Here is a 25,323-nt window from a genome sequence, read left to right as displayed (position 1 = left end):
GTGGGGAGAAGAGTAGAGAAGAGGACAGTGTGTGGGGAGAAGAGTAGAGAAGAGGACAGTGTGTGGGGAGAGGTGGAGAGAAGAGGACGGTGTGTGGGGAGAAGTGGAGAGAGAAGACAGTGTGTGGGGAGAGGTGGAGAGAAGAGGACAGTGTGTGGGGAGAAGAGTAGAGAGAAGACAGTGTGTGGGGAGAGGTGGAGAAAAGAGGACAATGTGTGGGGAGAAGTGGAGAGAAGAGGACAGTGTGTGGGGAGAGGTGGAGAGAAGAGGACAATGTGTGGGGAGAAGTGGAGAGAAGAGGACAGTGTGTGGGGAGAGGTGGAGAGAAGAGGACAATGTGTGGGGAGAAGTGGAGAGAAGAGGACAGTGTGTGGGGAGAAGTGGAGAGAAGAGGACAGTGTGTGGGGAGAAGTGGAGAGAGAAGACAGTGTGTGGGGAGAGGTGGAGAGAAGAGGACAGTGTGTGGGGAGAGGTGGAGAGAAGAGGACAGTGTGTGAGACTTGAAGGTAAATACAAATAGAAGTGAGCAGGAAAACAAACATGACAAATAAAGGTTTGAGAAAAAAAACATGATAAAGAGATGAAAGGTGAGAAGAGGGACAAAAGTGAAGAAGATAAAGAAAATAGAAAGAGAGAAAAAGATCTGTGTGATTTTACAGCGAGGTACCAGTCCTGTGCTGAGTGAGAGAGAGAGAGCTGAGGAGTGGGCTCATTTTCACAGAAGGGCTTTTGCAGCTAGCCCAAGTGTGAATCCCTGAGGAGCAGCTTGTGAGCCAATGCTCATCTTTTCCCATTCCCTCTGCTTCTTTCATTCGGTCTCTCTTCGCTCTCTCACTCACCAAGCTGGCTTCAGCTCTGCATGGATAGAGAAAACAGCCCTTTAAACTCTGACTCACATATGCATAATGCATGGGGAATGTGCATAATCACCAGGTGTCTCAATTATCACCCCCATGCATTTAACTGTTTTCATTATTCTTCCTCCTCCCTTCCCCCAGCAGCTCCACACTCAACTCTCCTCCTGTATCCTCCTCCCTCTCTCCATTCCTCTGTCTCTCTCTCTTCTCTCTTCTGTCTTCATGCTAATGGACTAGCCCCCAGTGATACCACCCACGTTGTCTGCCACTGCCCAACAAGGGCCAGTCAGCTCGCACACACAGCCAGTCTCCCAGCCATACTGGAGAGGTACATTTAGATGTATTGGCCCCCGGGGGCAGAAGTTTACCCTTATCAGCTGCTCCTAGCAGGCCTCTGCTCAGTCACTCTCTGTCCCTACCAGCTGTAGAGCCTCATTAAATCATCCGCATGATTAAACCAAACTAATACATGAGAGGACACCAGTTCACTGAGCAATGGGACGCTCTTAACTGGGTACATTAGAAAGAGAGTGTCTTCAGACGTGAGTTCTACTGGATGAACTCCTGGCCCTGTGGATTAGAGGGCTGAGGTTCAGACTAATATCTCTGTCAGGGTGACTTTCCGCATAGAGACGCATTACTGTAACGCATATGGACCAAACCTGTGATGTAACTTTAAAAAGGGAAGCATATATAAAGTGTTGAAAACAGAACTGAAAATAACCTTGGTTATTTTCGACAGTAAAAAGTTTAAATATTGCCAGATCCCCTCCCTGTCACGTCCTGATCTGTATCACCTGTCGTTGTGCTTGTCTCCACCCCCCTCCAGTGTTCGCCCATCTTCCCCATTATCCCCTGTGTACTTATACCTGTGGTTTCTGTTTGTCTGTTGCCAGTTAGTCTTGTTTGTCATGCTTACCGGCATTTGTCCTGTCAGCTCCTGTTTTTTTCCCAGACTCTCTTTTTCTCGCCCTCCTGGTTTTTAACCTCTGCCTGACCTGACCATGAGTCCGCCTGCTGTCCTGTACCTTTGCCTCTGTTGTTGTAATAGACATTGTTACTTCGACACGGTCGGCATCTGGGTCTTACCTTATCCTGATAGTATGAACTGGCCATGACTGACCCAGCAGACCCGGGGCCAGCTGCGCGACGCCATCTCCTCCCAAGGACCCACCATCGGGAGGCATGAGGAACTGCTTCGTGGCCTTATGGAGGGGGTCCAAACGTTGGCTGTCATGACCAGGCATTGGACGGTTTGCTGGAGCAATTCCGCAGGTTGTCTGGGAGGCAGCCTACCACGGTGGTAACCCCAGAGCCCCTCAGTAACTCAGCTGTTAGCAGCGTCATCTCATTGCCCCCCCGGATTGCTTCAATGGAGAGTCGAGCACCTGTCTGACGTTTCTAGCTCAGTGTGCCCTCCTTTTTGAGCTTCTGCCCTCCTCCTTCCCCTCGGATCTCATCACACTGATGTCCGGGAGGGCTCTCACCTGGTCTACTGCTGGTCTACAGCCGGCCATATACGTTAGTCTGGACAGATTCGTGGCAGAGGTGAAGAATGTTTTTCACGCCCTGTTCTCCAGGGGAGAAGCTGCCCAGAGGCTAATCCAGCTTTGGCAGGGCTCCTGCAGTGTGGCACACTATGCGGTGGATTTCCGCACGCTGGCAGCGGAGAGTGCTAGGAACCAGGAAGCACTGTTCAATATGTTCCTGCATGGCGTCCTGCAAGGAGGTCAAGGATGAGCTTGCTGCTCGGGAGTTAACTACGGATCTCGATTCCCTCATCGCTTTGATCATCCGAATCAATGTGCGACTATAGGAACGACAGAGGGAGAGGAAATTCAATCTCGCTCGCACTCCCAGGGATCCCACCTTGTCTCCGAGTCAACCTGGAAGCTCCCGGTGGTCTCGTTGCTGAGAGGACCCAAGAATTCCCGACCTGCCCCAAAGGCTGCCGAAAACGGCTGAGTCACCGCTTCCTGAGCCTTTGCCACTAGGCAGAGCTGGGCTGTCGCCAGCGGAATACAGGATCCACACGAAGAGTTGTCTGTATTGCGGGACTCTTGGTCATTTTGTGTCCCCTTGTCCTCTAAAGAAGCCAGGCTCACCGGTAATAGCAAGGACTCTGGTGGGCCATATGGAGAACGTTTCTGTTTCCCCTGCTCGCACCCCTTTTCATGCCATTCTGCTGTGGCTATCCAGTTCCTGCTCATCAAGTCCCCTCTGATTCCCGTGGTATTGGGATTCTATTGGCTCCAACAACACAATCCCCTCATTAACTGGTCTACTGGTGCCATCATGGGCTGGAGCCCGTTTTGCCACACCCATTACCTGAAGTCAGCACAATCTGATGTCTTCCTGGAGGCTCGGAAGTCGCCCTGGACCCCTCCGCCATTCTGCGGAGTACCAGGAACACCAGGAGGTGTTCAGCAAGGCCCGGGCCAAGTCGATTCCGCCGCACCGACCCTATGATTGCCGGATTGACCTTCTCCCTACCACCACGCCGCCCCGGGAACGTCTGTGCTCTCTGTCGAGACCGGAGACCAAGGCTATGGAGACCTACATTGGGGACTCCCTAGCTGCTGGATGTATCTGTCCCTCTTCCTCTCCCGCCAGCGCGGGCTTCTTCTTCGTGGAGATAAAAGACATGACCCTGCGCCCGTGCATTGACTTACTGGGGACTCAACGACATTATGGTTAAGAACTGTTACCCGCTCCAGGGGGCCACTGTGTTTTCCAAGCTGGATCTATGGAACGCCTACCACCTGGTGCGGGTGTGAGAGGGGGATGGGTGGAAGACCGCCTTCAACACGACCAGTGGCCATGTACAAGCGTTTGTCCATGGATTTTGACCTCTGTCTGACCTGACCCTGCCTGTCATCCTGTACCTGTTGCTGTAATAAACATTGTTACTTCAACACGGTCAGCATCTGGGTCTTACCATATCCTGATACTCTCAGTGGTTACAGTCAGAGTAAGGTGGGTGGCCAAATTCATTATAACTGGTATGATTCATGTTTTGACCTTTTCAAGGGTAAAGTCTGCCAATTCCACATCCTGTTGAACATATCGTTTGTAACACATTATGCAGATAATAGAGAGAATAAGAGAATTGTATCTGAGAGCCTTAATCACTTAGTCACTAATATCTGGTGGCTAATGCTTAGGTCCCCTGTGATCACTGAAGCCTCGCTGTGGAATTTTTTGTCTCCTCTCGCCTCTCTTATACAGAGCAGCTAGGGTTACGTGCCTTGCTCAAGGGCACATCGGTAGATTTTTCACCAAGTCAACACGGGGATTCAAACCAACAACCTTTTGGTTACTGGTCCAATGCTTTTAACCACTAGGCTACCTGCCACCCATTCAGGACAGCGCCTAGCACCCAGCCAGTAATCCCCCGTCCCAACCCCAGTTCTGTCCTCTCACCTGTGGTAGAGGACAACCCTCGGTTCACACCATTCAGCCTTCATCTATCAACTCGCTAAAGCCCGTCTGTCAACAGACGCCCTGGCAATGCCTGCAATGCAGATATGAATATGATACATTTTAATCTACCTAGTGGACACATAAATAAGCCTACAGATGCCCCTCACATGCCATGTGGATGTGGGTGTTGGGCTGCCGGGGGAGACCACTGCAGTGTGAAGAGGGTGGGGAGAGGGAGGCAGGAGGGAGAGTGTGAGTATCTCCTCTCCTCTGTCTCTCACTGTCACCTGTCTGTTAGATTTGTGAAGATGATGTGACGCGATGTCCCATCCGGCTTCTCTCACACACACGTTTCATGGAAAGACACAGCCAATGAGAGAAGAGACACAGACACTTCAGGATAATCCGCCTGTGTGTCCTCAACTGCTCTTTACAGTACTTGAGTGTTCCTATGTGTCTGAGAAATCTTGATCAGATACTCAGGCTCTGGAGTGTGTGGGTAGACAGAGAGAAATTAAATTAGTCACTCCCCACTGGGCAGAGACGTCAATTCCACGTCGGTTCCACGTCATTTCATTGAAACAACGTTGATTCAACCAGTGTGTGAGCAGTGGGTCATCAAATGTCCAGATGAATTCATTCTGGACCTCTGACTCCAGACCATTTACTCAAACACACATTGATTTCAGATGGAGCTACTCAATCATGATGGTGCACAATGGCCGTGCTTTTAGGGAAAAGTTGCGTGGCCATAACCTAAGGATAATAAATGCACATTTCTATGAAAGTAAATGAAGTGGTTCTAAGACCTGTCCACTTGCAGTCCCTTCTCTGTGTATTGGAATGGGTCAGTGCTCATCCCTATTCAGTTATTTGGCAGTCAATACTCATGGTCCTGCCACATGCTGCTAGCTTAAGGGATGAGTTGTGAGTGACTGTAACCTTTACATTCCCAGACTAGGCCAGCTACTGTCATATGATTCTCCTCCTACTTCACTCCTACATCTTCTGTCTAGACTCGCTCGCCTATCTAGACTGGTAGACAGTGTCTCTTCTCCTTCCGGTCCTCTGTTGGACTGGAGCCCATCTCCAGAGGCATGGCTCACAGAGCACTTAGTCACACCGCCACTCACTGGGCTGTGGGTGTACAGGATGCATGACACTGATACTGCAAAGGACGGATTCAAAGTTTAACCAGCAATCTTGGTTTACAGATGGAGGTTTGCTTTTCGAGCTGTTGTCGGTTACTGTTCAACCAGAGGTTTGGGCTAGCGTTAATGTTTGGTTAAAGAGCTGGTGCTGGCTTCGGGTTTATGAGTAAAGTAGGTTGGAAATGAATTTGAGCTACAGGCAGAGTTAGAGTTGGTGCTATGATCAAGTAGTATACCATACCTTCCCAATATGTAACTTGAAGCTTGTTGCCGATCTATTGAGGAATGGTGTTGAAATAATAACAGTAAAATAGCAGTGTATTGATCTGCGTTTTTCAATACGTTTTTTAAATTTTTTAAAACGCTGTCTTGAACTTTTATCTGATCATGACAGGCTAGCTGCAGAATGGGCCTCCCAACCTGACATTGAGCTGGAAGTGCAGCAACGGAGTGAGATCTGAATGTTCTTTAAATGGCAATGTGGAAGGGGACCATGTAAGAGATTGGGATGCTCACCTGACAGAGCAGCTTAGACTGGAAGAATAGAGGAAAGAGTGCATTTGAGTGAGGGAGAGAGAGGAAGAGGAAGTGAGGGAGAGAGAGGAAGAAGAAGTGAGGGAGAGAGAGGAAGAGAAAGTGAGGGAGAGAGGAAGAGGAAGTGAGGGAGAGAGAGAGAGGAAGAGAAAGTGAGGGAGAGAGAGGAAGAGGAAGTGAGGGAGAGAGAGGAAGAGGAAGTGAGGGGAGCGAGAGAGAGGAAGTGAGGGAGAGAGAGGAAGAGGAAGTGAGGGAGAGAGAGAGAGGAAGAGAAAGTGAGGGAGAGAGAGAGAGGAAGAGAAAGTGAGGGAGAGAGAGGAAGAAGAAGTGAGGGAGAGAGAGGAAGAGAAAGTGAGGGAGAGAGGAAGAGGAAGTGAGGGAGAGAGAGAGAGGAAGAGAAAGTGAGGGAGAGAGAGGAAGAGGAAGTGAGGGGAGAGAGAGGAAGAGGAAGTGAGGGAGCGAGAGAGAGGAAGTGAGGGAGAGAGAGGAAGAGGAAGTGAGGGAGAGAGAGAGAGGAAGAGAAAGTGAGGGAGAGAGAGGAGGAAGAGAAAGTGAGGGAGAGAGAGGAAGAGGAAGTGAGGGAGAGAGAGGAAGAAGAAGTGAGGGAGAGAGAGGAAGAGAAAGTGAGGGAGAGAGGAAGAGGAAGTGAGGGAGAGAGAGAGAGGAAGAGAAAGTGAGGGAGAGAGAGGAAGAGGAAGTGAGGGAGAGAGAGGAAGTGAGGGAGAGAGAGGAAGAGGAAGTGAGGGAGCGAGAGAGAGGAAGTGAGGGAGAGAGAGGAAGAGGAAGTGAGGGAGAGAGAGGAAGAGAAAGTGAGGGAGAGAGAGGAAGAAGAAGTGAGGGAGAGAGAGGAAGAGAAAGTGAGGGAGAGAGGAAGAGGAAGTGAGGGAGAGAGAGAGGAAGAGAAAGTGAGGGAGAGAGAGGAAGAGGAAGTGAGGGGAGAGAGGAAGTGAGGGAGAGAGAGGAAGAAGAAGTGAGGGAGAGAGAGGAAGAGAAAGTGAGGGAGAGAGGAAGAGGAAGTGAGGGAGCGAGAGAGAGGAAGTGAGGGAGAGAGAGGAAGAGGAAGTGAGGGAGAGAGAGGAAGAGAAAGTGAGGGAGAGAGAGGAAGAAGAGGGAAGAGAGGAAGAGAAAGTGAGGGAGAGAGGAAGAGGAAGTGAGGGAGAGAGAGAGGAAGAGAAAGTGAGGAGAGAGAGGAAGAGGAAGTGAGGGGAAGAGGAAGTGAGGGAGAGAGAGGAAGAGGAAGTGAGGGAGAGAGAGAGGAAGAGAAAGTGAGGGAGAGAGGAAGAGGAAGTGAGGGAGAGAGAGGAAGAGGAAGTGAGGGAGCGAGAGAGAGGAAGTGAGGGGAGAGAGAGGAAGAGGAAGTGAGGGAGAGAGAGAGAGGAAGAGAAAGTGAGGGAGAGAGAGAGAGGAAGAGAAAGTGAGGGAGAGAGAGGAAGAGGAAGTGAGGGAGAGAGAGGAAGAAGAAGTGAGGGAGAGAGAGGAAGAGAAAGTGAGGGAGAGAGGAAGAGGAAGTGAGGGAGAGAGAGAGGAAGAGAAAGTGAGGGAGAGAGAGGAAGAGGAAGTGAGGGGAGAGAAGAGGAAGTGAGGAGAGAGAGGAGAGGAAGTGAGGGAGCGAGAGAGAGGAAGTGAGGGAGAGAGAGGAAGAGGAAGTGAGGGGAGAGAGAGAGGAAGAGAAAGTGAGGGAGAGAGAGGAAGAGGAAGTGAGGGAGAGAGAGAGAGGAAGAGAAAGTGAGGGAGAGAGAGGAAGAGGAAGTGAGGGAGAGAGAGGAAGAGGAAGTGAGGGAGAGAGAGGAAGAGAAAGTGAGGGAGAGAGAGGAAGAGGAAGTGAGGGAGAGAGAGGAAGAGGAGAGAGGAATGACTGATTTCCCCCATCGACTCTTAATCCAGTTTTCAATAGTCAACTTCACCGAAGCAATTTCGATTCAAAGACTTTGAGACATGGCCAATTACGTCGCATCCAAGATTTCCCTTTGGAATTCAAAAATATATCATTAAAGGGAATTTTAATTAATATAGAGTCACGGGCAGAAAATACATCTTTTAGCTCTGTGTTCATATGAGGAATGGATCTCATTCACCGAGGCTCTTTCACAACCATTAAGTCGCTCCTCCAGAAACCATGAACAAATGAAAGTGACAGATCCATTGTAGCATAGAGTGACTTGCTGGGACCCACTCTAGTTAATGTGTGAATCTTATTCAGACTACCAATTCTAGTGAGCCAGTGAATCTGACACACCTACTCCAATGCACAAGAGGATTAACATATCCAATCTGGTGAGGCCGAAAATCTTTTTTTTAGGGGGGGAGTTCCTTTGAACAAAGATGGAGAGAGAGAGGATATGGGGATGAGGGACTATTGGGGTTGGGAGGGGGAAAGACACATGTGCAGACTGATAAATGTGGAGAGACGACAGGGGAGAGGGAGGATAGAGACCCAGAAAATACCCAGTTAATGGACACGATTTATTCCTCAGCAAATCCTACCCTCACACCCCCACCCCTCCAAACTCCAGCAGCCATATCCTTTCTGTTTCGCCCCAGAAACTATGAATTCTTTCACTCTGTTAATGGAGATTAATGGACACAGGCAACAACATTCCACAGAAAGGGAACGAGAGAGAGAGAGAGAGAGAGAGAGAGAGATAGAGAGAGAGAGAGAGAGAGAGAGAGAGAGAGATAGATGGAGGGAGGCAGAGAGAAATAGGGAATGGGGGTAGGTAGAAAGAAGAGCAGAGTGAAAGATAGATGCCATTAGGGAGAGAAGAAGGGAACACTGACTTCCGCTTTAAAAAACACCTTATCACAGCGTCTCTACAAAGACCCTCCGTCGGAGCAAGGTGTTCCCCGAAGGATTGCAGCTTATTGTCCCTGCTATACTCAATGAGAGAGCTAATGGGGTTTAGTCACACACACACACACAAATAGTCCAGCACGGCGCAGCTTGGCCCAGCATGGCGCAGAATGGCCCAGTTTGTCCCAACATGGCTCAGCACAGCCCAACATGGCGTAGCATGACTCAGCATGGCCCAGCATGACTCAGCTTGGCCCAGCATGACCCAGCAATACAGTAACACTATCACCATGCCCATTGTCTCTGCTCAACATGGTAACATGTTACAGCACAGTAGAGCATAGAGGAGTCAGGCAGAACACAGTAAGGCAGGGCATGGCACAGGATAGGACAGTTGACAGTAGCACAGGTAAGGCCAGCTAATTGTATATGAATATGTAACTAGCCAGGAGTCACGCTGCTTCAGACAGCTGCCAAGAGTTCCCATTATCTGAGACCATGTCAAACGGCCAGACTGTTTCAGACGGTGTCCGACCGCTGCAGACTATTGACAGTAAACAGTCAGAGTGCTGCAGGCTGTTTGGGACAGTGTGTGTGTGTGCTAAAGTAGAGAGTCTGAGTTAGTGGGGCTTGCAGGCGGGCAGGCAGCTGAGGGGCTGTGGGGCCGTAGTTTAGTTGGTTACATAACCAGAGCTGTGACAGACTGGGGAGTCCAACACTGAGAGAGAGGGGGCTACAGCAGAGTACATTCCAGGAAACTCAAAGGGCCTTAATCTTCTTATCCATGGCAGATTGGTGCATGTGTGTGTGTGTTGTGTGTGTTGTGTGTGTGTTGTGCAGTTTGTTTGTCCTAGCATCCCTCCCACTCATAGTCTATTCTTCATCCCTCAATATCCTACGTGCTTTTCATCTGTTTAACCCCAATCTTCTCCACCTCTGTCTGTCATCCGTATCCATCCCTTTATCTCCCACATTCCCACAATCTCTTCATCTCTTTGTTTCATCCTCTCTATCCCTCCTTCTCTGTCTGTCCTATCCTCTGTGATCAGAAGATGAAAGATCCCCCTGGAGGAGAGAAATATAGGGTGTTCTCTCTCTGCCCACTGAGACGGCTGGGGATTCTCTCTGCCTCTGGCCATGGGGCAATGGAGGGGGTGGAGGGGTGAGGTGGAGAGGCAGGGAAGGTGAGGGAGGCAGGGTGAGGGAGGGGGGCTATGGACTGTATTCTGCTGATTGTGGGAAATGATACCCACCAGCTCCTCCTGCAACTCCAACAGAGACAAGCCTTGGGGAGAGAATAGGAGGAGGAAGTGGAAGGGGGGGTGGGGGTGGCAGAGAATGGAAAGTTAGAACAAGCGGTTGGACCAAATCCAACAAGGAGAAGACAGAGGAAAAGAAGACATGAACAGAGACAGACTCTTAGAGGGGGGAAAGAAGTACTTCTAAATCGAGCCATGTCCTTAAGGAGAGCTCTTCCATTCCCCCAATTACACACACACCCGCATACCAGAGGAGGCTGGTGGGAGGAGCTATAGGAGGACGGGCTCGGTGTAATGGCTGGAATGGAATATATGGAAAGGAGTCAAACATGTGGTTTCCATATGTGTTTGATACCGTTCCATTAATTCTATTCCAGCCATTACAATGACCCCGTCCTCCTATAGTTCCTCCCACCAGCCTCCACTGAAACATATATATATATATATATATATATATATATATATACAGTATATACATACACATACACACACTTGTCCAGTGCTCTCATCTTTTTGCCTCCCCAGCACCACCTTCATCAACCCTCCTCTCCCTCTGTCCTCTACTTCCTTCATTTCCTCTCGTCCTGGTCTCCCTCTCCTCCTTGATGGTCTTTCTCACACACCGTGACTATCTCTCACAAGCAGAGCTGCCACCGGATTAAGAAAGAAGAAGAAGGTTAGTGTAGGCAGCCAGCCCCTCCTGCTGGCCACAGCCAGAACGGACCCAGCCACGGTGTCCTTCTTGAGAAACAGAGCAAGGGTCGTGTGCTATTGATTCAGTGATTCATTGTGGTGTAGGAATGAATCTATGATTACAGGACTAATCAAAGTCATCGGATTCATTTGTCTTGCTAAAGGTCGCTCCATCTTTGTGAATAAAAATACGGGTGACTCTGCCGATTCCTTTGTGTTAATAGGCGTGTTTACATGTAATACATTCTAAGCTCTATTGGACTCAAACATAGGCATCTTCAGCTGAGCAACATAGAAGGAGGCATGTCATGTTCTAATTGATCGAGAGTGCTTAACTGAACGAGGCATCATACATCAGCATGCTGAATATTGATGCTGACGGTAATGCTCTGATTTCCAACATCATTTATAAATGACTAAATATCTTCTAACGCTTGATCTGTATTGATGCGAAGGCAATGATGCCTGACTGAAGGGTGCCATGTCTCACTGTCTGCCTCTTCAACTGAGAAGGGGGTCTGATCAGAACAAGGGGGAGAGGAGAGATGACACGGTGATGATGAATATCTGTTCGTTCCTGTTAATTTACGGTGCATTCAATTCAAACACACTTGGAGCCATTTGACTTTGTGCTATTTAAATTAGAATGACCTTTCATCTTCAAAATACGACTCTTCAAGTTGGATATGGAAATGAATCCGTGGGAACAACATTGTTTCTATGTTTTTAAATGAAATTACGTTGAACCAATGTGGAATAGAAGTTGAAGTCTGTGCCCAGTGAGAAAAGGCTGTGAAGCTACAACCTTCTCATTGTGGATCTGGTAGGAGAAAAAAGTATGGCCAATTTTGTTTCCCCTCCATGTTGTCCATCAGGTTCTACTGGTGACAGGGCGACATGTTGTGTGGACTAAAACACGTCAAACCGGGTGTATCACAAAGCATCATGAAATTAATTAGCCAGCTACAGTACGTTTGAGAAACATTGAGAAGTCGTTTTTGTGTCAAATTAACCAGTTATCTACCTTTGATAAGCAGCCAGCTTGCTAGCTTTCTAAACTAAGTTATTTCAGAATGAAAGTTACTTGGTTAGCTTATCATGCTGTGGCATTATGTTAGCTAGCTATCCCCAGCTAGATCGTGTGTTTTCTGAACACGCTTTTGTTATGTTGGTTTCCACTAGTTACAACAGCCACAAAGTAATAATTGACTGTCGTAAAAATTCATGAAAACCTTACGGTAGGTTAGGCTTAAACATAAGGTTAGCAGTGTGGTAAATGTTAGGTTAAACGGTTAGGTTTAGGTTTAAAATCACAATTTAAGATACATTGTAGAAATAGGCCGGATTGATGACTTTATGGTTGTGGTAACTAGTGACGACTGTTCACCCTAGTGCACTTGTTCGATCGTGAGCTGGCTGCTCATTCTAAATAGTGCAATCTAATCTGTTCAAAACAGTTGCAGCAAGTGCACCAGTGGTCATGGGTTTTCGTCATGCAAAGGTGAAATAGGTGTATTTATGCTGTTGTTCAAATGCACAGATTGCTTTATATATATTTTCAAATAAACTACCGGTAGTTTGAAAACGTGGCAGTATTCTGTCATGCTGCTTTAGTTGATAACTCCCACCATCTCTTGCCCTGGGTATTCAGCCAATCAGCATCCTCAGCTGACAGAGACACAGCTTATTTCTCTCTCTCTGTATCGGTCCCTCTCTTTCTCTCTTCATCAGCCTGAGGCCTCTCATTAAACCTGGCTCATCCGAATTGGTGAGTAACAAGTGTGTTCACTCCTTGTCATCATGGAGTGAGGTATTGCAATGTTAAGGAGCCCTTTTATCTCTAAAAGGTCTGGGTTTATTATTTTTTTTAACCTTTATTTAACTAGGCAAGCCAGTTAAGAACAAATTCTTATTTACAATGACGGCCTACCCCTGCCAAACCCTAACCCAGACGACACTGGTGCAATTGTGCGCACCCTATGACTGATACAGCCTGGAATTGAACCAGGGTCTGTAGTGACACCTCTAACACTGAGATGCAGTGCCTTAGATCGCTGCGCCACTCAGGAGGCCCGAGTGCATAGAACCTCACCTTACGTAACTATCAATTACTACAGTCCTTATCTGTATCAGAGACAACCCTTCTCACAGCACAGCAGTGCCTCTGACTGGTGTTTGGGGAGAGGGGGAGGGAGAAACACAAACTTTTATTCCTTTTCTCTGCATTTCTGCCTTTGTCATTGTCCTTATGGGACCCCTGCGGTTAGTCAGAAGTCTGTGGGAGTGACAGTGTGTGACAGAATCAAGTGACTGGAAGAGAAAGGAGAGGGGGAGGAGAGAGAAGGGGAAACAGAATGAGAGCGAGAGCTTTGGACCCCTACACGGCTTCGCAGCAGAGGTTTAAATCCTTTAACACGATTTCCCTCATCCTATTACAGACATGGTTATGGGAAGTGAGACTGTTAAATACAGCGTGTGTGTGTGTGTGTGTGTGTGTGTGTGTGTGTGTGTGTGTTTGCGTGTGATGCTAATGGTGGCATAAAACATTTCATCAACATTCACATCAAAACCACATTCACCAACTCCTCATCTGTCTTTGAATTTCCTTCATCTTCCCTTTTCACCCTCTCCTCTCAGCATCAGTAAAAGGTCAAATGAAGGTGAAGCTTCAATCTTTCCTTCTAACAGAGAGACAGGGGACTTAGATGTATCGATGAGGTATAAGATGGAGACATGTCAGTGAGATCAAAGACACTCATTGCAACTCAGATCCCCCCTGCATGGTTCACACACCCACACCTCTCTTTCTTACACTCCTTCCCTCCTTCCTTCCTTGTCTGTCTCTCTCACTCTCATTCTCTCTCTCTCTTTCTCTCATACACACTATGTCTCTCTCACACTCTCTCTCTCTCTCTCTATCTCTTTCTTCCAGCCTACAGCTGACAATCATGTGACAGCCAATAGAAAGAAGAGTTGTATTAAAAGGGAAGGGAGGTAGAGAGTGTTAAAAGCCTTGGGGTCATTGAGGGGGACACTGTCAGTAGGATAGAGACATATTGCACTTTAATTATACATGCAACAACTTGTGTAGTCTACTGTAACTAAACAGAGATTTGACCAGTTTAATCCTAAAAGGATTGTCCCACTCTTGGTTTCTGTCACTGTTAACTGTGAGCCATGCTCCATCCCACTGACTTTCACTGCAGGACCTGCTGCTGAGGAGATGATGGGTGCAGTAGGCGAGGAAACAGCGACACCCTCTGGGCAACTGGTGTAAATACACTGTACCAGGCGTTACTACAATGTCTTCTAAAGACAAACCCATTGCATACGTAGTTACATACACTCCTATTTTTGCTATTTTTGTACTGCACGGTGAACAGAACATAGCTAAATAGAACTGCAGTGAATTTTCTCCAAGCCTGAAATACTTTAGCATGCAACTTCCCTTACCATACCTATTTTGGAACCAATTAGAAGTTGAAATGCATACATAAGTTATTCCAAATGCCTCATATTAGAGTAACTACCATTATAATTTAGTTCACTCAATGTGTCCATTTCTCTATCCAACCTTTCCAAGACAGGAAATAAAGTTGAGATTCTAACAATCTTGGGAGGAAACATCATTTATTGAGCTCCTGTGTCCGTCCCTTTAAAGAATCCCCTTCACCACTGCAGTGTCACCTTGAAATGTGTCCTCTTTGAAGCCTAAGCAGGGACTCTGACAAGGCGGATAATTGGAACGGTGGATGTTGTGACAATGGGCAGGTCCAAAAACCCACAACACATGGACGGATTACAGGAAACCCTATCAGTATTCCCAAAGGGCTTCAGAGGTGTAGGCATGTATAGGACAAGGCTTTGGAGAGAGAGAAGCTGTGATAGAGTGAGAGCTAAGGTGTGTGTGTGTGGGCGTGCGTACGTACGTGTGTGTGTGTGTGTGTGTGTGTGTGTGGACCACAATTAGCTCTCACAGCCTCACTGCAGAATTAGAAGTTTATCCACATTTCAAATACATTTTTGATATGGTTAGGGTTAAAACAGGAATAGGCACTCATTCCGAATAGATAAGGTAAGGGTTAAGGTTTTTGATAGTGTTAAAACAGGAAGTGTAGGCACTCATTCCGAATAGTTAAGGTAAGGGTTAAGGATAAGGTCATTTAAAAAAAAAATAATGTTTTAAGTATCCATTACTGGGATCGAACACGCAGCCTTCTGATCCAGAATCATTGGATTACGCTCATCCACAACATCCAAAACCCCAATAACCCAAGCCTACTTGATGGTAATAACAGTTACTGTTGCCCCTAGTGGCCGGTTTTAAAGGCATTTCCCGACGACGTCAGGACACGGATAGACGTCCAATTTCAAAGTCACGATCTGCCTGGGTTTATGATACTCTATGTAGGCTATGTTGGCAGTCCATTGCTTTACAATGGGAGGACAATGTAAGAGTTTAGATTTTCAGGAGGTCCATCATTTTAGAAGCACTCGTGTGTGTAATGTGTTCAAACCCAAATTGATTGAACACGCACCTCTCATCAGAGAAAACCGACGGTGAAAAACTATAACACTCCAGGAGATGAGGTGCGGTGAAATAATCAAGCATTCAGTGGGAGAGTGTGAAATGACAGGGATAGAGGAACATGATCCACACAGCCTTACGAGACGACACAGCCTTACGAGACGACACAGCCTTACGAGACGACACAGACACCTGCTCCTGACACACAGACATAGCAGTCGTGTCTGGATCAATACCAGCGGTGTAAGGCAATTAAGTAAAAATACTTTGAGTATCTGTATTGTACTGTTGATGTTTTTGACTACTTTTACGTTTCCTTCACTACATTCCTAAAGAAAATAATGTCCATGCATTTTCCCTGACACCCAGAAGCACTTGTTACATTCTGAATGCTTAGCAGGACAGGAAAATGGTCCGATTCACACACTTATGAAGTGAACATCCCGGGTCATCCCTGCTGTCTCTGATCTGACGCACTCACGAAACACAAATGCTTCGTTTGTAAATTATATCTGAGTGTTGGAGTGTGGACCTGGCTATCCGTGAATCAATTTTGAAAAATAAAATTGTGCTGTCTGGTTTATACTTTTACTTTTGATACTTAAGTATATTTGATCAGTGGCGCAGTGGTCTAAGGGACTGCATCATAGTGCTACCTGTGCCGCTACAGATTCTGGGTTTGAGTCGTCTCTATTAATTGACACATCTATAGAGTATAGACTAAATAGGATTAAAGCTCAAATCCATTTCTGTGTTTGTGTACACTAACAAGTTATGTCCAACAGAGAGCACTGTTCTACTGCGCCATGTTGAATGTCCCAAACTTCTCTCCCCTCCCACATAACCATGGAGGGATGCACTCACACTGGAGTCATTTACTGAGAGAGAAAAACACCACCTCGCAAATACACTGCACATAAAGCATTAGCTCTGTATAGAGCCCAATAATATACACTGAGTGGACAAAACATGAAGAACACCTGCTCTTTCCATGACACAGACTGACCAGGTGAATCCAGGTGAAAACGATGATCCCTTATTGACGTCACTTGTTAAATCCACTTCAAGCAGTGTAGATGAAGGGGAGGAGACGGGTTAAAGAAGGATTTGTATGTGTGCCATTTAGAGAGTGAAACAAGACAAAAGATTGAAGTGCCTTTGATCGGGTTATGGTAGTAGGTGCCAGGCTGGGTTTTTCACTATCAACAGTTTCCTGTGTGTATCAAGAATGGTCCACCACCCAAAGGACATCCAGCCAACTGGACACAACTGTGGGAAGCATTGGAGCCAACATGGGCCAGCATCCCTGTGGAACGCTTTCAACACCTTGTGCAATGAATTGATGCTGTTCTGAGCGAAAAGGGGGTGCAACTCAATATTAGGAAGGTGTTCCTAATGTTTAGTATACTCAGTGTATATTGTATCTGTCTGTGTGTTTGTGTGTGTGTAACAGCATTGTCCTGTCTTGTGGTCTTGGCTATAGAGAGAGTGGTCAGTATAATTAGGTACTCATTAGAGTGCTTTGTGCTCCTGCCCTAAAGTCGATGGAAACAAACGGATGGGTTTTGCCACTGGCTCCAATTAGCACCTGGTCAGAAAAGACTGTAAGCAGAGCCCTGGCTACAAAACACAACCAATTCAACACTTTGTATGCATTACACGAATGCTCCCGAGCACATGAAACGCCATCCTGCTACCAACACACGTACATTCACAATCACCTGTACTTCCACCTATTTAACCCAGTCCTCACACAAATGTATACCGTAAGCATACAGTTGATTATGACACAGTGTATTACACAGACAGCGTTCTGAAACGCAGTGCCTCACCAAATCCCGCTCTTATTTTGTCCGTTTTGTTTCTCTCCCACCCACTCCCCTCATCCTTTCCCATCTCTCCTCTCCCTCCCTCACCTTATTTGATGATGTGTACGGTGATGACTGTCTGCGAGACCATGGCCCAGACTGAGATGAATATAGATGAACAACGTTATATGTCTGAAATAAAAGGTTTGAGTCAAGCACGATTGAAATGTAAAAGGCCAATGCTCCCGCTTTCGCAGAGACTCTGCATCCACGGTAAACACGGCCGAGGTCAGCTCAATCTGAAATGACTTTTATGTTTCAGTCGCGCTATAGCGCTGAACTTTCGCAGAGACTCTGCATCCACGGTAAACACGGCCGAGGTCAGCTCAATCTGAAATGACTTTTATGTTTCAGTCGCGCTATAGCGCTGAACTTTCGCAGAGACTCTGCATCCACGGTAAACACGGCCGAGGTCAGCTCAATCTGAAATGACTTTTATGTTTCAGTCGCGCTATAGCGCTGAACTTTCGCAGAGACTCTGCATCCACGGTAAACACGGCCGAGGTCAGCTCAATCTGAAATGACTTTTATGTTTCAGTCGCGCTATAGCGCTGAACTTTCGCCATACGGATTTAATCAAGCCCAAAGTTGTTGACATACACAGGCGGGGTGGGCTAGGGGTTGATGTGTGTGTGTGTGTGTGTGTGTGTGACCTTTCTTAGCATTTACAACCTCGGACGTAGAAACCTGCAAGCTATCATCTACATAACGAGCCAACAAACCCATACATTTACAACTTCTTATGGACAACTGTGTATGAACAGTTTATTCATGATTGAAACTCATAGAACTCTAGTGCATTATTGACCCATGTCCTAACCTAAAGAATATGATCTCCTGGTACACACACATGCATAGGACACACGGCATGCACACAAACACACACACACACACACACACGCAGAGTTGCTGAGTAAAACCCCTGGGGCTGGTTTGGGCAGCTCTTCTGCTTTGTTGTTGTGGTTAATCACACGGACTCACAGAGCGGATGATGTGCCTGCAGCCGCCAGCTCTCTCCTCTGTCAGTCCTCTGCTCTCCCCTTACCTGTGATGAGTGGTCACAGACCCCCCGGGGGCACCACCAGGGGGGTCTGGGGGCACCAGCACCCAACAACCCACCCCCTCCCTCATTTTAACATGACATCTGAGTTTCGCTTGCTACAGAATAACAGCACACTGAAACACCAGCCAATAATCATATCCCTTTCCTCAGCCCATTGAATACCAAGGCTATACAGTATATATTTTACTCAGACTGAGCAAGACAGGGCCCGCACAAGGGAAAGGGGGATACCTAGTCAGTTGTACAACTGAACGCCTTCAACTGAAATGTGTCTTCCGCGTTTAACCCAACCCCTCTGAATCAGAGAGGTGTGGGGGGCTGCCTTAATCGACATCCACTCCTTCGGTGCCATAAACCTCAATTGCATACTCATCCCGTCCTCTCTTCTCACCTCCTTCTCAAAACTTATTGGATGAGAAAGTCAGAGAAACTCCTCCTCCAATAGGTTTTGAGAAGGAGGCGAGGAGAGAGGATGTGAGGAGTATGCAATTGAGATTCTCCCAAGGTGCCACAGAAGTGAACCTCTGGCATCATAGGCTACTCTGGCATCGCCTATACCTATAACACATTTTGTAGGACTGAATGCAACATCACAGTAGCATGGTTCATTGAAGTCATTGGATAATGAACACAGATGCTTTATTTCAAGATACCGAGACCCGGTGCAACATAGGCTATCTACTGTATCTCAGATGGGTTATCTGTCGACGAGGGAGAAGGAAAATGTTCCTATCGCTTTAACATGTTATGACGTCACCCAGATGCAGATCTCCATCTGAAAATATACTTTATTCAATAGAGTTAAAACTGCTCCGAGTGTGGACAAAACAACATTTATGTAAATATAATTTCACAGATACAGAGTGGCTTCGGCAGATAATAAGACATCCTTATTGTGGTAAAAATGGGAACCGCACTCATTCTGCAGCAGCTTTGAGTGAATTCGAGTGAGCATGTGTCAGTTTTAAAAAGAGAGAAAGAGAGAAAAAAAAGAGAGAGAGGGAGAGAGAGCGAGATAAAAAGAAAGAGAGAGAGAAAGAAAGAAAGAAAAAAGAAAGAGAGAGATGAAACACACAAGCAGCTCTTCTAAGGCAGCAGCCGAGGAATATTCACGAGCGAGAGGCTGCAAAATAATGAACATCGTTAGGCAACAATCCTGTAAAAGTAATTATGATATACCAAACGAAGCCACAACGAAACGGAAGATCCATTCATAGCTCCCCTTTGTAGCCAATATAAAACATCAACGAAGAATCGCAAGTAAGGCTAACCAAAGGAGAGGTCTGAAACCCTGTTTGGAGAGTCTTTATTTTATTCATTTAAATCATTCGTTAATGTTGGCCTTCTCGCAACAGAGGGAGGCGCCGTGGAAATGTATCACCATGGAGAGACGGAGAGAAGACGAGCATCCTTTGCGTTGAGTTAGCCGCTAATGCGTTATACGCATTTGTTTTTATTGTTTTATTTTCTCTGCTTTCTCTTACGGTATCAAACATGTGGTGAGCTATCTGTCGACTAGAGAGAGAGAGAGAAGGGTGTTGTCAGAAAGAGGAAAGACAGAAGGAGGGGGGCATTAGGTGTTTTGGGGGGGGAACGGGGGAGACAGACCGACACCGAGAAGGTGAATTGATGTGCGAAAGCCTGCGACACGTCACTTTCCTGAGAAATAATCATGCAAAAGAAAGAAATGGCGTAAAGCATAACCCCATAAAACAAGAGAGCGAACAAGACACATCTTCAAGGGAGACCCTCGCGTTCTCACGCTTATTGGGAATATTTTGGGTAAGCCTATTCCTACCTTTTTGAAACATAATTGTCATGATTTCCTATAGCTTTTATGTGTGTGCAAGCATCTGGGTGATGCGGTTGCTCCATAGGTTCTTCCCATGTATCGATCATGGCGCACTGTCACTGTTGGGAAATGAGATGTCAATTGGCAAATCTTCCTGTGAATTTGTAACGTTTTCCTTCAACGGTGGGCTATATCAGTGGCCTTTGCCTGTTGATAAACTGTCGCCTCCTGACGTTTTGACGGTAACATTATGGCTGGCTATTATCCGCAGAACAACCCACGATGCCGAGTTGTCTTTCCGTCTTACCCAATAATAAAATGGAACCAAGACGGTCGGTATCAGATTTGATTTGAATCAGGACATGCCTATCTATGAGTCGGACCGGCAGTGCTGCTCACCAACCGAGGAGCCATTTAGGGGCTTAATTGCGCCCATCGCTAGCCCCGTTGGCTACGTAGGGACTTATTTATTTTTTCACTTGATAAGATAATGGTTGTAGGCTTTGTGCTCTTAAGAGTGCCAGATCCCTCCACCATAGGTTAAATAGATTGTCGTGTGTTTGATGGCATTTGTGATTTCTTTTAACGTCCTGCAGCGACTTTTTTTGTTTTACTTTTCCTGTTGAAAAGCGATATCCCAAGTAGAAATACAGTAAAGTACACCCACAAAAAGGTAAAACATTTTTGTGTTTTTTTAATACACAACTGGTAACTTCAAGGAGTAGGGCATTCAAAGAGTCCGTCTGATGGGAAGTCGTGATGTCATCGGCCTCCCTCGGACTTGAGGAGCACCCCCCACACACACTTGTGCCATGTCATGACTTACCTGGACCTCCTATTGAGATGTGCCTTTTGCTAAGTAAATCAGGTGTTAAATGAGGTGAAAAGGAGACTGGAGTGCCACTTTAAAGGCAATTTTTAATATTGATCACTGTCATCAACATACACCCTAACAGTCACACATGTAAAACACACACCCGCACAAACACTCCCACACAGGTATGATCAGATGCACATCACAGGAGAGTGCATTGTGACTACGGAAGTGAATGCACACACTCTTGTCTAAGGAGAGAGGCCCATTTATATTCATTGCTGGTTGGGCAGTACTCAGTCAATGGCAGAATTCAGCTCAGACAAGAGGACCTCTGTTCAGATGGAGGTCCTGGGTACGTTTATACTCTGGCCTTCTTAATAATAGCAGATCCGTCTCTGCGCTGCCCACTGATCTGAATGATGGGCTCCTAATCAGCTAGTGCTCCTAACTACACTAATGACTCCGGGTACGTCTGCGATGTGTACATGATGTATGGAGAAGGATTCTATCAGTCCAATGATTTGGACGGTTATGAGGAAAAAGTGTGAGCCCTGGACTATGGAACTTGCAGAGCCCTCTTGAGTTGTGCTCGTTTTTAAATGTACAGCATTCTGGATCTGGGGGGGGGGCATCAACATGATTGATTTACTTAAAGTTAGAACTCACAAGGGGTTTTCCACTGACTAAAACCAACAGGTTATGTCTAAGTCTATGGCCTGTACCCTGGCCCCATGCCTGGAGCAGCACTCGCTGTGTCATAACGCTGCCATCAAATCAAAGACTACATGCAAAGGAGGGTGTAGGGCTTAAGGGTCTGCACTCACCTATGAGGCACACTCATTATTCACACTTTGACATGCTCACAGCACAAACATAGCATTTTCATATATAACAGAATCTACCATATACTTTTTTGTTGGCAGAGTAGAGAGAGTATCTTTACCCTAGCCTGTCGGAGTAGAGAGATTCACCTAGTAGACCAATACTGCATCTTCTCTGTGTGGAGACTGGCGGAGTCTCGTGTGGCTGTGTTGAGCAGGCCAGGTCCAGGGAAGAGAAGGGGCTATAGGGATGTAGCCTTGCAGTGAGTTCATCATGGATGCATGCATATGGGGCCTTTCCTCAGAGCGGATGAATAATGAAGGGTACGCCGATGTTCAGTTTGCACCAACCCCTGAGTATGCACTTCTTCTCTGGTGCCTGGCACAACTAATGTGTGTTCTGTTTTACACAGGGCCAGCTTGTAGGCATCTACTGCAGCTGGATTAACATTTAAACCATCATCAGGGTGGGTGGAGCCTGCTTCCTTCACACTCCGTTATTAACTTTAAGACAGTTGGCTCGGTTTTGTGCTTTTATTTTCATATCCTCTTCTTTTTAGAAGTTGTCGGCTTCTTGTCCTAAGTGAAACTTTATAACCATGCCATATCATATGCAACTTCCATGGCAATATGTAGTGAAATGTCAGGCAAGTAGAAATGTGTGGATGTAGACATTTTTTTCTTGGTAGAAAGAATAGGGTTGTTTACAGAAAACGCTGCATTTTGCAGGTGTGTGTGGTCAGTGCAGCCATCTTTTTTATGTCTTCACCGTATATAACAAGGTCATTTTAGTGCTGGTTCATTTCCCATCCAGGTGATCCCTAGTCCTCTCTCACACACTTATCAGGCTGATATCAGTACAACCCTGTCTTACGCTGACTTCCGTACAGTTCCCTCAGAGGACAGGAAATCTCAGAGTACACTTGCCTCTTGCGCATACAAATGATGTCGGTACGGTCCTTTCTCACATACAGCTGATCTCAGTGCACCACTTTGGTTGACCTATTCACCACCTCAATGTACTGTAGCCAGCTGTCATTTTTTTTGTTCTTCATCATTTGCTACATTCACAGGCTTCACACCAAACAGACCAGTGTAGCGTGTGAATCATCGGCTGGACTCAACACTTTTCTCAAGGCAAGATCTATATTTCAGCAGCTGCCTGTGATGGTGCCAGGCTCCAAAAAGCTCTCAACATGGCCCAATGAACTGTGGTTATTTGCCCAGATGGGTGCCTAACCCCAAATCCCCAAATGTGGCCCAGTGAACCAGGCTAATGATGCCTGCCGGGACGCAGAGCAACACTGGCTGTACTGAGAGGAGTGGCTGGTCCCCTCCTGCCCTGTCCTGCCTCCGCTGCAGCTGCTGACTAAGGAGATTTCCTTCGTTGTGTTCCATCGTGAGCTACGACTGACAGGCTATGGAGGCCTGATGGAAAGTGCTCGTGTTATTCAGAATGTGAAGACTAAAGTTTGAGCTTTTACTGTGTTACAAGGAAAAGAAAATGGGGAAACTGGTCAAACATGCCACATTTGTTGCAAGCTTTGTGACCTTCCGACCAGTAATGTAGAGATGATTCAAAACAACATTGTAAATGATGGAGCGGAACTCTAGTCAAACCCAGTGTTGTCCAATTAGCTTCTAGATCAGCGGCCACCAACCTTTTCTGAGTCAAGATCACTTTCTAAGTCAAAATCCAAGCTGAGATCTTCCGCTCAAACTTTAAAAAAAATTAAAAACGTAAACCTATGCAACATTAACCTATTAAAAACTGTTCTGTAGGAATAAGGTTCGTGCATTAGGCCTAATACATGATCACAGCATATTGGCTATGCTTGGCATGGCAATATTGTTCTTCTCAGACCATATTATATTTCAAAACGTGAGCTAAATAGATCTGTTGTATTACTTGGGGCACAGCTGAGCATAAATTGAACTAATTTGCTTTTTTGTTTTTACTGGATTTTTCTGATGGTCAGTCTCAGCGGAGGGAGGGAGAGCGCAACAGAGGGTCCGCCTCTTACGTTCTCTGCTCTCTCCCTCCCTCCGCTGAGACTGACCAGAGAGAGGGGACACCGTCTTCCACCTGTTGATGGAACTCGAGTCGCACTGCATTATTTCTGCCTCATGCACAAATTCATATTGTTCCTATGACCATAGAAAGTCAAATATTCCTTGATATTAAAATGGAAACAACAAGCCAGTAATAATAACAACGCAGGCCTATAAACAGGCTACATTTGGCTACTCATTCATTGCAGTTGCAGTGCTGGTTGGTTGGTTGTGGCGAGAGTGGAAGTAGGGAGAGGCACGTTTTATGGTTTGTAAAAGTGTTTCATAAAAACCAATGTTAACAGTGCTGAATAAAAACTTAAACGTGAACACTCATAAAAACAGGAGTTCTTAGCTGCATTCTTTGACAGTCTCTTTCTGGTGTTGGTTTTAACAGTTCGGGAATCTCACTTAGTATGAAACTTTGCTGTGGTGTCTTGGAAGTTCCAGGCACCTTGATTTGAGCTATCTGACACTTGAGTTAGCACTCGGTGGCAACAGCGCGAGACGAATTTAAAACAAATAGGAGCGCAAAGGTTTATCTTTGGCTTTTCTACAGAAATGTTTGGCGATCGACTAGGAATGCCTTGAAGATAGACCGGTTGGTGGCCACTGCTCTAGATACAGTCCCCAGCCTGTCCCTTTGTCAAGACCCGGGAGCAATTATTTCCTGAGCATTCCTCTGCTACGTGTCACTATCGAGTCACAACCCAACAACATGACACAGGGCAGCTTATGTCCCATTTCTTAATTTCACATTCCAGACCTCTTATTGCATTCACCCTGTCACATTACAGGGATAATCAAGGATTATGAGAAGAGAGAATCTCTTTTTAACAGAGCTGGAATATAGCTTCTATGTGTGATAAAGTGTGTAAAATCTTGGTTCCCTCTGTGTTTCAGGGGCCAGGGATTAGTAAGTAAGCGGCTCCTGTGGGTGTTAGGCCCTGATGTCACAGGACATAGAGCTCCTTCGCTTGACGGGTGAACCTGAAGGGAAAACACAAGTAAACACAGAGGCATAATTGGGAGGAGTTTCCGTTTGTGGAGTCAGTGGACTGCCAGTGGGTTTTTGCGGAATAAATGCGCTTTCAGGTGAAAGCCCCACTATCACATTGCTGGGGAATAGGGAATTATACCACTGGGGAAAAAAACAGCAATGCAGTTTATTCCTGCTTTTCTGAAAACTGCCTTAAATTATTCAGTTGTTTGGAAACTCAGATCCCAGCTGGACTACATTGCTGCGTCAGTTCAGGGACTAGGTTTCAGCAGTGGTGGAGGAGACAAGCCAAGCAAACAAACACGCGCAAACCAGATGGTAAGCAGATAGCCAAATAGACAGAGGCAGGCCCGAGTCAGAGCAGAGCAGAGCAGACAGAGGTGTTGTAGTATTGGCCCTAAAGTTAATTTGTACCTGTCCTTACAAAAAAACAGCGTGAAAAATGATGTGCTTTTCGAACACGTGTGTGCAAATCCCATTTGAAATGTTCTCATGAGTAAGATGTGGTTTTCGAACATGTGTCAAGTTTCACATTTACATTTTTCACCTTTTTCCCTCGTGAAAAATTAATTCCCCGGGTGAACTTTTTTCATCACTTCCAGCTACATCTGGTCTCCCATCTAGGGACCTACCAATACCAACCCTGCTTAGCTTTGTTGCTGGAATGACTTGCA

At 46.4% G+C, this 25,323-nt stretch overlaps 1 pseudogene; it reads left to right on the top strand.

The window, feature by feature from the left end:
* Positions 1–19,768: 19,768 nt before the first annotated feature.
* The window catches only part of LOC112231378, a 75,022-nt pseudogene continuing 69,467 nt past the window's right edge, over positions 19,769–25,323 (top strand).

Source organism: Oncorhynchus tshawytscha, linkage group LG30 (genome assembly GCF_018296145.1).
Source record: "Oncorhynchus tshawytscha isolate Ot180627B linkage group LG30, Otsh_v2.0, whole genome shotgun sequence".
Classification (NCBI taxonomy): domain Eukaryota; kingdom Metazoa; phylum Chordata; class Actinopteri; order Salmoniformes; family Salmonidae; genus Oncorhynchus; species Oncorhynchus tshawytscha.
The sequence above is the reverse complement of the archived record's forward strand: the minus strand, read 5'-3'. Positions and strand labels throughout refer to the sequence as shown.